An 11,307-nucleotide genomic window follows, 5' to 3' on the forward strand; every position below is an offset into this window, starting at 1 on the left:
GACAGAGCTGCATTTTGTAGAGAAACAAACACAACCTTTTGACCTCCTCCCCTTGTTTCCTTGTTTCCTTCCTCCATGTCCCCTCCCCTCCTTGATGTCCTCTCTCCTCTCGGCTTCCTCCTCTCCTCCTCTTTCTCCTCTCTGCTCCTCTATCCTCACTCCTCTTTCTCCTCTTCCTCCTCTCTCCTCCTCCTTCTCTTTTCCTGTTGTTTTGTGGTGACTGACTTTTGTATGAAATAAAAGTCTTTTATTGTGATGGGAGTTTTATAAAGTGTCTTTTATTTTGAAAGTCTTATACGGATGCAGTTTTTGAACATTTGTGTTTTTATTTCACTCAAATGAAACTTCTGGATCCAGAGTTTGAGTCAAATGTTTTTACCGAGGCCAATGGGAGTAATGTTTTTACTGAGAGTATCAAGCAGACGGGAGGGCATCTGAAGTAAAAATGTGTTTTGTACAAAATGACTTTATTAAAATAAACGTTTACATAAATAAATAAATAATTTATAAATAAAACTTTGATTTGAATAAATATACACAATATAATACACACACACAGATACACATGTACACACACATGCGCACACGTGTAGTACACACACATGCACACACACACACACGCGTGGTTCTGGACTGGTCCAGACCGAGTCCAGATCTTAGACCGGTTGTGATTCGAGCGTGCGGAGGCTGCGTCTCAGGTCTTGGCAGAAGGTTCGTAGAGTGGTCAGCATCAGATGCACCGCCACCTCTGTTTCGTAGTCTCCATGGAGATTAATCAGAATGCTGCTCTCTGATTGGACCGGAGAGGAGTTGACCACGCCCATCGCTGACATCATCTGAAACATGACATTTGACCTTCAGTTTACACGCCCACCTGATGATGTCACAACAGAGTGGTGTTCTCACAGTAGAACAGAGCTAAAGCCCCAGTGTGGAACATTCCATCACATTAGAACAGAGCTAAAGCCCCAGTGTGGAACATTCCATCACATTAGAACGGGGCTAAAGCCCCTGTGTGGAACATTCCATCACATTAGAACGGGGTTACAGAGACATATTAGCAGCATTATCAGGGAAGGATGTAAGCGTTAGGAGTTAGGATGTAGGAGTTAGGACTCACCGTGGCCACCTGACCCTTGAGGTCAGAAAGGTCAGCATGGAGGTCACTGAGTGTGCTCTGTTTGGACGACAGCTCTCCCACAATCCTCTGCTGCTGCTCCAGCCCCTCCCACATCCTCCGCACACAGTCCTCCTGAAACCAGACCAGAACCGAGTCTAAACCAGGACTATAACAGGACTAAACCAGACCAGAACATGGTCTAAACTGGGTCTAAACCAGGACTAAACCAGATCTAAGCCGGCTCTCAGACTCACCTGGGTGAAGGAGGGTGACAACGGCTTGAGGACTGGAGGGGTCGGGATCTGCAGCTGTGACATCATCAGGTGCAGCTCGGGGGCGTGGCCTGAATGGTCAAAGGTGAGCCCAGGTGATGTCACGATTTGGGCGTGGATCTGAACCAGACTCTGAAGAATCTTCTGGACCAGACTCTGAGACCGAACCAGGATCTGAGTCCAGTCTGAGGTCTGAGGAGTTCCAAGGGGGGCGGAGTGAGCCAGGGTCACCACGAGGAGGAGGAGGGGTACTGCAGGAGAGGGTAGTGTTACTACAACTATTACTACTACAGTCAAGAGCACTGGTCCTACTACTACTACTACTGCAGGAGAGAGTATTGTTTCTACTACTATTATATGTTGCATATACACACACTTCACAAATGTTGCATACACACACGTCATACATGTTGTATATACACGCTTCATATATGTTGTATATACACACTTCATATATGTTGTATATACACACTTCATATATGTTGCATATATATACACACACACACTTCACACATGTTGTATACACACAGATCCTACACACACTCTGCTCCTCGCGCTTTAATCTGAAGTTCAAATCTGAAGTTTTCAGAGTTTGTCTCTGCGCTCGCGCTCTGTGACGCAGCACAGAAACACGTTTATAAAAATAACACGTTTAAACACACATGATGATAATAATAACAACAGCTCTTTATGATCCTGGCGCGCGCAAACGACAAGAGACGTGTCCGTGGATTCCAGTCATTCCACAGCGCCAAGAGGAGATAAAACAAGGACATAAGGAAAAGAAACAAGGAAACAAGGAAACGAGACACTGAGGAGGTTTAGGACTCACCAGAACCAGACCGAGACCTGATTTAGACCTGGTTCAGTCTTGGTCCAGTCCCGGGACAGAGGACAGGCGCAGAAGTGTGAAATAAGTGACAGAAGTGCGTCTGTGCGTGCGCGCTCACCTGTGCTCGTGCTCATATCTCGGTGCGCGTGTCCGTGTGCAGGCTCGCGCTTCCATTGGGCTCGTGGGGTTTATATTCGGGGCGCGTGGCGGGGTTTCCATTCCGACTCACATGCGACTCATCCACGAAAACCCGCGATTTCACCTGCGTCACTGTGCGTCACGAAGGACGGGGACTCTAACTCCCACAGTGCACCGCGAGCAGGACTAGGTGTGCCCAGGTGCGAGGACAGGGGCCCGGACCGAACCTGTTTAAGTCTGCGAAGTCCTGGTTTAGTCCTGTTTTTTGGACAGCTTTATTACTACAGTACATGTCTCTGTAGTACTGTGTTGTTGTAGTATGCTGTGTGTTTATAGTACTATGCAGTAGAAGTACACAGACAGAAGTACTTAAGCAGAAGTAGTTGATCTGAGTCAGTGCTGTCCCACATTTCACCATCAGCACAAATCCTCATCACGCACTTCCTCCAGAACAACAGTGACTGCAGTCTCTGTACTTTTACTGTGGTACTGCAGTATTAGTACTTTGCAGTGTCATGTCATGATGTTTATACTTTACAAAAAAACATTAGGACACAGGTTTAACAGCAAAACAGAAGTGAAGACACCTGTTACTCCCCAACTGCTGCTCCTGTTCTCCTCCTCCTCTCTCCTTCCTTTTGTTCTCTCTCCTGTACTCCTCCTGTTCTCCCTTCTCTCTCTCCCTCTTCACCTCCTCCTGTTCTTCCTCCTCCTGTTCTCCTCTTCACTGCCTCCACTCTCCCTCCTGCCGTTCTCCTCCTCCTGTTCTGCCTCCTCATGTTCTCCTCTTCACCTCCTCCACTCCCCCCTCCCGTTCTCCTCCTCTTCTCTCTCCTCTCTTCTGTTGTCCTCCTGTTCTCCTCCTCCTGTTCTCCTGTTCTTCTCCCTCCTCCCCTCTCCTTTTCCTGTTCTCCTCCTCCTCTCTCCTTCCTCCTGTTCTTTTCCTCCTGTTCCTCCCATTCTCCCCCTCTTGTTCTCCCTCCTCTTCTCTCCCTCCTCCTGTTCTCCTCCTCTCTCCTTCTTCACCTTCCGCCGGGGGGACGTTTCTCTCCTTCTTCACCTCCTCCACTCTCCCTCCTCCTGTTTTCTGTCCTCCTTTTCTTCCTCCTCCTCTCTCCTCCCTCCTCCCTCCTGTTCTCCCTCCTCCTGCTTATCTCCTCCTGTTCTCCCTCCTCCTGCTCATCTCCTCCTGTTCTCCTCTCTCCCTCTTCACCTCCTCCACTCTCCCTCCTCCTGTTCTCCTCCTCTTTTTCTCCCTCCACCTCTTCCTGTTCATCTCCTTCAGTTCTCTCTCTTCCTCTCCCTCCTCTTGTTCTCCCCTCTCCTGTCCCCCTCCTCTCTCCCTCTTCACCTCCTCCACTCTCCCTCCTCCTGTTCTCCCTCCTCTTCTCTCTCCTCCCTTCTCTTGTCCTTTTGTTCTCCTCCTCCTCACTCCCCCCTCCTGCTCTCCCTTATCCTGTTCTCCTCCTCCTGTTCCCCTTCTCTCTCCCTCTTCACCTCCTCCAGTTCACCCTCCTCCTGTTCTCATCCTACTTTTCTCTCTCCCTCTGTTGTCCTCCTCCTGTTCATCTCCCCCTCTCTCCCACCTCCTGTTCTCCTCCCCGTTTCCACCTCTCTCTCTCTCTTCACCTCCTTCAGTTCTCCCTCCTCCTCCCTCCATTTCTCCTCCTCCTATTGTCCTCCTCCCGTTATCCTCCTCTTTCTCTCCCTCCTTCTGTTGTCCTCCTGTTCTTTTCCCCCTCCTCTCTCCCTCCTCCTGGACCTGCTTAGGTCTGCAGAGTCCTGGTCTAGTCCTGGTCTAGTGACAGCTTTATTACTGCAGTACATGTCTCTGTAGTACTGTGTTGTTGTAGTATGCTGTGTGTTTGTAGTACTATGTGTGGCAGCACGGGTCACCCCGCCGAGGGTATGTTTTGTTTTTGTTTTTTTTTGGGTTTTTTTTTTTTGTTGGGGGGGGGGGGGGGGGGGGGGTCTTAAGGCCCAAGGGTCACAATCAAATTTACAGAGTAAAAGACACAGATAAGATCCTGAATTAAAAGATGAGACATGACAAACGATTAAAATTATTTTATTTAAAAAGGTTTTTCTTTCAAATATTCTAAAATATGGCTAAAACAAAATAAAGTTAAACAGGACACCTAAAATTTATTACAACATGAAGTTAAAAAGATAAAAAAGTTTTAATTTTATTTCAAAGACAAGCTAACAGTTAAGTTGGTATTTCAAATAGGCCTAGGAATAAAACAGTTTAAAATTACCATAAGAACCAAAATAATCTAGCTGGGGCCATCAGTGGTGAGCAGACCATCGTGGGTGTGCCCAGGGACCACAGACTCACCTCAGTGGACACAGCAAAATGAAAAGTGCATGAAACTAAACTCCTGATCCCAGTGCACTAAATCACATGCAAAGGAGGGGGAACCTCACCAATGTGCCCAGCCCAACCACCAGAGGGCACCCAGCGTCGCTGAAACAAAAGAAGATAATTAGACTCCAGTTGGGATGCAAGACAATGTACAAAACTGAGAGCAAAAACAGTTTGCAAAACTCCGAACAAAATAACAGCAGCAGGTTTAGCCTGAAAAACAACAAAATGTTAAAAAGGCTCATCTGTATTACAACATTCTGCCTTACAACCAACTTACCAGCAGGAATTAAACCAGCCCCGTCGCAGATCTACCATGGTTTGACACCCCCAGACCAACAGTGCAGAGCAGGACTAATGAAAATAAATTAGATTAACTTACAATTTAACCCATATATCAAGAGCCTCTTTCCAACCTCGCAGTCAACCCAAAGTACAGCAGCAGACAGAGTGTCAGCAGCAGAGAGCGCCATATTGGGAACAGGTGGCTTAAATAGTTCCTAACTAGGAGGGCGGGGTCAAGGGTGGAGCCCACAGTAGTACTTTCAAGGACAGAAAGGGAAAGCAGACAATCCCACTACATATGCAGTAGTAGTACAGAGAAGTACTTAAGCAGAAGTACAACTCCAATTCCAATGAAGTTGGGACGCTGTGTATAACTTAAAAATATAAATAAATAAATACAGAATACAATGATTTGCAAATCCTTTTCAATCCATATTGAACTGAATAAACTACAAAGACAGGGGCATGTTTACCACTGTGTTACATCACCTTTCCTTTTAACAACAATCAATAAGTGTTTGGGAACTGAGGACACTAGTTGTTGAAGCTTTGCAGGAGGAATCCTTTCCCAGTCTCGCTGAATGTACAACTTCAGTTGCTCAGCCGTCCGGAGTCTCCGTTGTTGTAGTTTGCGCTTCATAATATGCCACACATTTTCAATGGGAGACTGGTCTGGACTACAGGCCAGTCTAGTACCTGCACTATTTTACTACAAAGCCTCGCTGTTGTAAGACGTGCAGAATGTGGCTCGGCATTGTCCTGCTCAAATAAACAGGAACGTCCCTGAAAAAGTTGTTGTTTGGAGCAGCTTATGTTGCTCCAAAACCTGTATGTACCTTTCAACTTTAATGGGCACGAACACACCCCCAGACCATCACAGAGGCACGGACACACCCCCAGACCATCAGAGAGGCACGGACACACCCCCAGACCATCAGAGAGGCACGGACACACCCCCAGACCATCAGAGAGGCACGGACACACCCCCAGACCATCACAGAGACACGGACACACCCCCAGACCATCACAGAGACACGGACACACCCCCAGACCATCACAGAGACACGGGGACACCCCCAGACCATCACAGAGACACGGGGACACCCCCAGACCATCACAGAGACACGGGAACACCCCCAGACCATCACAGAGACACGGGGACACCCCCAGACCATCAGAGAGGCATGGACACACCCCCAGACCATCAGAGAGGCACGAACACACCCCCAGACCATCACAGAGACACGGGGACACCCCCAGACCATCAGAGAGGCTTTTGAACTTTTGATGTCCATGATTCCCAAAAAATATATGAAATGTGGACTCGTTTGACTCTGGACTCTGTTTTTAATACAGTACCGCCTGAGGGGTCAAAGGTCATTCAGTGTTGGTTTTGGGCACGTAAGCGTCAAGCATTTGATGATATTATGAACCGTAGATAAACATTGTTCTTAGACTGTTGGACTATTTGCTCACACAGTGGTGAACCTCGCCCCGTTCTCGCTTGTGAATGATTGATTCCTCCGGTGACGCTCCTTTTATTCCCCGTCATGACACTCACCTGTTTCCATTTAACCTGTTCACCTGTGGAATGTTCCAAACAGGTGGATTTTAAGCATTCCTCAATTTTCCCATTCTTTTGTTGCCCCTGTCCCAGTTTTATTGGAACATGCTGCAAACATCAAATTGACAATGAGTGAATATTTGCATAAAAACAATAAAGTTTATCAGTTTGAACAGTAAATATCATGTCTTTATGGTTTATTCAGATCAATATAGGTTGAAAGGGATTTGCAAATCATTGTATTTCGTATTTTGTTCACACAGCGTTACAACTTCATTGGAATTGGGGTTGTAGTTGAGTCAGTGCTGTCCCACATTTCACCATCAGCACAAATCCACATCACGCACAGCAAAACAGAAGTGATGACACCTGTTCCTCCCCAGCTGCTGCTCCTGTTCTCCCTCCTCTCTCCTTCCTCCTGTTCTCCCTCCTCTCTCCTTCCTCCTGTCCTCCCTCCTCTCTCCTTCCTCCTGTTCTCCCTCCTCTCTCCTTCCTCCTGTTCTCCCTCCTCTCTCCTTCCTCCTGATCTCCCTCCTCTCTCCTGTTCTCCCTCCTCTCTCCTTCCTCCTGTTCTCCCTCCTCTCTCCCTCTCAGGAAAAAGAAAATAGTTTATGTAACAGCCCCATAAATCCAAACCTGGAACAAACAGGAGGAGGTTTATACAGGATCCGAGAAAAGCCAAAGTGAATGACATAGTTTTTCCTTTAGCTCCAACTTCTATTTATGTTTTGTCTGACTGTGTGACATTCTCCCAGTCCTTTTCTGAAACATCCAAATGCTTTTTTAGCAAACTTCAGACGGGCCTGGACACGTCTGGCGCTGCAGGATTTGAGTCCCTGGTGGCGTAATGTGTCACTGATGGTCTCAGCTCTCTGCGGGTCATTTTCGCTCACCGTTCTTGTGATTATTTTGACCCCACGGGATGAGATTGAGGGAGATTATCAGTGGTCTTTTATGTCCTCCATTTTAAATTGCTCCCACAGTTGATCTCTTTGGTCTTGGCGAGTTCAAACAGGTAATTAGTGGAGGACAGAGGAGCCTCTTAAAGAAGAAGTTACACGTCAATTTACCAGTCAATTCATTCCAAATCCTACAATGTGATTTCCTGGATTCTTTCCCTTCATTCTGTCTCATAGTTGAAGTGAACCTATGAGGAAAATGACAGGCCTCTCTCATCTTTTTAAGCGTAAAAACTTGCACAATTGGTGGCTGAATTAATACTTTTTTGTCCCACTGTATTTCTCCATTCACACTGACAATGAGACGCAATAATTATTTGGATTTAAATTGGTTTTTGCTTAATAACACTGAACGTTTTGTGGACTCTGCAGCATTTTTAGCGTTATAAAAATGGCATCTGTGGCCTTTCTCCCTGGGTCCTCTGTGTTGGGGGTTAGTTTTAGGGGTTAGAGTTATGGTCACGTTTGTGTTGAAATAGACCGGGACGTGTGGAGGAAGCCCGCTCTCCAAAATGGGCCTTGAACAGATCCAAGAGAGCCAAAAAAAAAACCAAAAACAGGACAACAGGGAATCTGAACCGAGAAGGAAAAGTGTAACTATTCTGGTCTATTTCAAACCTACAAACAGTTAAAGACACAAACTGGTTCAACCCACAGTGAGTGAAGTCCCTGTAGGTCCAGACTCTACAGACTGAACCTGTCCCAGAGAAAAAGGTCAAAAAAGGTCATAGTTCTATAAAAGGCAAAGTGCAGCTGTTTGTGCAGCCTGGTCTGGAACAACCTCCTCCACAACTACTACTACTACTACTACTACTACTACTACTACTACTACTACTACTACTACTACTACTACCACTACTACCACTACTACTACTACCACTACTACTAATACTACTACTACGACGATGACGGCGACTACTACTACGACGACGACGACGACGACGACTACTACTACTACTACTACTACTACTACTACTACTACTACCACTACTACTACTACTACTACTACTACTACTACTACTAATACTACTACGACGATGACGGCGACTACTACTACTACTACAACGACGATGACGGCGACTACTACTACGACGACGACGACGACTACTACTACTACTACTACTACGACTACTACTACAACTACTACTACTACTACTACTACAACTACTACTACTACTATGCTACTACTATTACTACTATTACTACTACTACTATGCTACTACTACTACTACTATGCTACTACTGCCACTACTACTACGACTACTACTACAACTACTACTACTATTATGCTACTACTTCTATCCTACTACTTCTACGACTACTACTACTACTACTACTATGCTACTACTACTACTACTTATACTGCTACTACTATTACTACTACTACTACTACTAGGGGTACTACTACTACTACTGCTACTACTACTACTACTATGCTACTACTACTTATACTGCTACTACTATTATTACTACTACTAGGGGTACTACTACTGTTATTACTACTACTACTACTACTACTACTGCTGCTGCTGCTTAAACTACTACTACTACTATTACGGCTACTACTACTACTACTATGCTACTACTACTACTACGAGTACTACTACTACTAATACTATGCTACTACTACTACTAGGGGTACTACTACTACTACTGTTACTACTACTACTACTACTATGCTACTACTACAACTACTACTACTTATACTGCTACTACTATTACTACTACTACTACTAGGGGTACTACTACTACTACTGCTACTACTACTACTACTACTACTATGCTACTACTACTTATACTGCTACTACTATTACTACTACTACTAGGGGTACTACTACTGTTATGACTACTACTAGTACTACTACTGCTGCTGCTGCTGCTTAAACTACTACTACTACTACTACTAATACTACTACTACGACTACTACTATGCTACTACTACTACTACGAGTACTACTACTACTAGTACTATGCTACTACTACTACTAGGGGTACTACTACTACTACTGTTATTACTACTACTACTACTACTACTACTACTACTACTACTACTATTATGCTACTACTACTACTACAACTATAACTACTACTACTACTACTACTACGACTACTATTACAACTACTACGACTACTACTACTACGAGTACTACTACTACTAGTAATATGCTACTACTACTACTAGGGGTACTACTACTACTACTGTTATTATTACTACTACTACAACTACTACTACTACTATTATGCTACTACTACTACAACTATAACTATTACTACTACTACTACTACTACTACTACTACTACTACTACTACTACTACTACTACTACTATGCTACTACTACCACTACTACTACTAGTACTATGCTACCACTACTATGCTACCACTGCTACTATTACTACTACTAGGGGTACTACTACTACTGTTACTACTACTACTATGATACTACTACTTATACTGCTACTACTATTACTACTACTACTACTAGGGGTACTACTACTACTACTACTACTACTACTACTACTACTATTATGCTACTACTACAACTATAACTACTACTACTACCACTACTACTACTACTATGCTACTACTACCACTACTACTACTACTAGTACTATGCAACTACTACTGTTACCACTACTACTGCACTACTACTCCTACTGCTACTACTACTACTGTTACTGCTACTACTACTACTATTGCAACTACTACTGCAAATACTACTACTACTAATACTGCTACTGATATTACTACTACTACTAGTGGTATTACTACTGCTACTACTATTACTACTACTAATACTTCTACTTTCTCTATTGGAGGAAGATGAGGATGGAGACTCTGCAGTTTGGAAACATGAGAAACTCCAGGCTCTGCCCCCTGGATAAACCCGGATAAACTGGATAAACCGTAAACTGTCTGGGCCTGTCCCAGACCTGAAGATGTGTCTCTCCTCCTCTTTCTCCCCTCTCTGCCCCGCTCACACTCTGTATGTCTCTCTCTCTTCACACTCTGTATGTCTCTCTCTCTCTCTTCACACTCTGTATGTCTCTCTCTCTTCACACTCTGTATGTCTCTCTCTCTCTTCACACTCTGTATGTCTCTCTCTCTCTCTTCACACTCTGTATGTCTCTCTCTCTTCACACTCTGTATGTCTCTCTCTCTTCACACTCTGTATGTCTCTCTCTTCACACTCTGTATGTCTCTCTCTCTCTTCACACTCTGTATGTCTCTCTCCTTCACACTCTGTATGTCTCTCTCTCTTCACACTCTGTATGTCTCTCTCTTCACACCCTGTATGTCTCTCTCTTCACACTCTGTATGTCTGTCTCTTCACACTCTGTATGTCTCTCTCTCTCTTCACACTCTCTATTTCCCTCTCTCTTCACACTCTGTATGTCTCTCTCTCTTCACACTCTGTATGTCTCTCTCTCTTCACACTCTGTATGTCTCTCTCTTCACACTCTGTATGTCTGTCTCTTCACACTCTGTATGTCTCTCTCTCTCTTCACACTCTCTATTTCCCTCTCTCTTCACACTCTGTATGTCTCTCTCTCTTCACACTCTGTATGTCTCTCTCTTCACACTCTGTATGTCTTTCTCTTCACACTCTGTATGTCTCTCTCTCTTCACACTCTGTATGTCTCTCTCTCTTCACACCCTGTATGTCTCTCTCTTCACACTCTGTATGTCTGTCTCTTCACACTCTGTATGTCTCTCTCTCTCTCTTCACACTCTCTATTTCCCTCTCTCTTCACACTCTGTATGTCTCTCTCT

This window comes from Periophthalmus magnuspinnatus, chromosome 8 (genome assembly GCF_009829125.3).
Source record: "Periophthalmus magnuspinnatus isolate fPerMag1 chromosome 8, fPerMag1.2.pri, whole genome shotgun sequence".
In the NCBI taxonomy this organism is placed as follows: domain Eukaryota; kingdom Metazoa; phylum Chordata; class Actinopteri; order Gobiiformes; family Gobiidae; genus Periophthalmus; species Periophthalmus magnuspinnatus.